This window comes from Telopea speciosissima, chromosome 6, assembly GCF_018873765.1.
Source record: "Telopea speciosissima isolate NSW1024214 ecotype Mountain lineage chromosome 6, Tspe_v1, whole genome shotgun sequence".
In the NCBI taxonomy this organism is placed as follows: domain Eukaryota; kingdom Viridiplantae; phylum Streptophyta; class Magnoliopsida; order Proteales; family Proteaceae; genus Telopea; species Telopea speciosissima.
In genome coordinates, this window is record NC_057921.1 from 16,296,880 (window position 1) to 16,298,803 (window position 1,924).

A 1,924-nucleotide genomic window follows, 5' to 3' on the forward strand; every position below is an offset into this window, starting at 1 on the left:
GCTTCAATCAAAGTTTGTTTGAACCTCAAGCAAGGAACTGAGGAGATCGGAGATGGAAGAGTAAGTTGGAACCATTCGCAGATTAAATCAGTGGTGTCGATCGAAACGATTTCTCTCAGAGACTTCACTCTGCTTCAAACAAAGTTTGTTTGATCATCAAGCAAGGAACTGAGGAGATCGGAGATGGAAGAGTAGTGCTAGAAAGTTCAACCATTCGCAGAACTCTTGAGTTCCTCTTCAAAGAGAAGGAACCGAAGGATTTCTCTCAGACACTTCACTCTACTTCAATCAAAGTTGATCCTCAAACAAGGAACTGAGGAGATCGGAGATGGAAAAGTAGTGCTAGAAAGTTGGAACCATTCGCAGATTAAATCAGTATTGTCGATTGCAATGTCAATTATTACTGCTATTCCACCTTTTTCAGGTAATGATCTCTTTTTTTTCAATTATTATTATTTTTAAGTTGTTCTTCTCTATTTCATTATCACAGGTCAAGTGATCTGAAACGAATAGAAGGGAGGTGATGACAATTTTCCCATATTATTGACGCTGATTCAAACTGTTGTGTTTAATCATCTCCAAATCTTTGGAGATTTATAAGCCAGATTTCTGATCCTTTCCAATGGTTTTAAGCATTCTCAATTTTGAATTTTGATGGTTTATGTTGTATTGGAATTATCAATCTTCCTGTGAATTTTGAACCAAGAAAATTTCTTTGCTTTCGATTGACAGGGGGAGGGGGAGATTTTTCCCTTCCATACTAGAATTATCAATCTTCCTGTGAATTTTGTTCACTTACTGTTTTAAGTTTAAATTTTCCACGGTTCTGACTTTGACTTAATTGCCATGGTTTCTTTACCCATCGTTCATCGTTCGGTCGCAGACTTTTTTCCTGATTACAGAATTGAGAAATCAATACGTAGTCAGGAAGAAGAAAAAAAGGAAATGGAGCCGAGCCCTTGGATTTTGTTCCGATGAATTGTAGAATTTGCAACTTGTAATCAACGAATTACAAGTCGAGCACTGAACTCAATAAGTTCCTTTCATATGATAGTGAGTGTGAAAAGAAAAAGTTTTTAAGCTGATGTAATGGGTGTAATAAGACATGTATAATGGGGCTGTGACTTGCTAGAGCAGCTGGGGGAGAGAGGAGCATTCCCCATGCCCATCATAACATGTTTACGCTAAGGTTTAGCCTGTAACCTTTATAGTATTAGTTATGGATGAGTTAACCGTACATTGGATGAAGTTCACCATGTATGCTGTTTGGTGATGTTATATTTCTCGGTCAGTAAAAATAGACAGGGAATGTGATTGATGTAGCTGAACTCAGGTACTTGTCATACACTATAGTTGAATTGCTTAGATGTTGCATAATTTCTTTTCTTAAGCGGATTTTGTAAAAGGTTCAAGTGCTTCTTTGAGAATTCTGAGGGAATAAATCTGTGATTATTTTTATGGGAGATGGTATTGAGGTAGAGAAGATGGGCAGATTACGGTTTTTAAAGACAAAAGTTAAGATCCAACACCAAACTTTTCCTAGAAAGGTCTTAAAATTGATGCAAGTGTCTCAAGTTCTTACTGCAACATTCTAAGTTCTTGATGCCAATCCCCCATTTTTTTGTTCTCTGTTTCCTTGAATTCTTTTACTAATAGCAAGACCATTCATAAAGGCCATCAATCGACTGAATCGTCTCTGAATATAGTGCAACTGGAAATCACTTCAAGTTGGCGTGTTCTTGCATGTTTGATTTGTTATTTTTTTCTCCATCGTTAGTGGGTTGACTACTGTTGGGTTCCATCTCTTGAAGAAGACCATCGCTTACTGTTCTTTTCCACTTTCCATGCATACAAAAATTGAATCAAGGATTACTTACACAAAAAGGAAGGTAAAATCAGGGTAAGATGATAAGGTTTCAACTTT

At 36.9% G+C, this 1,924-nt stretch overlaps 1 pseudogene; it reads left to right on the top strand.

The window, feature by feature from the left end:
• The first annotated feature begins 514 nt into the window (after positions 1–514).
• Positions 515–618, top strand: LOC122666404 (annotated as a pseudogene).
• Positions 619–1,924: the final 1,306 nt, after the last annotated feature.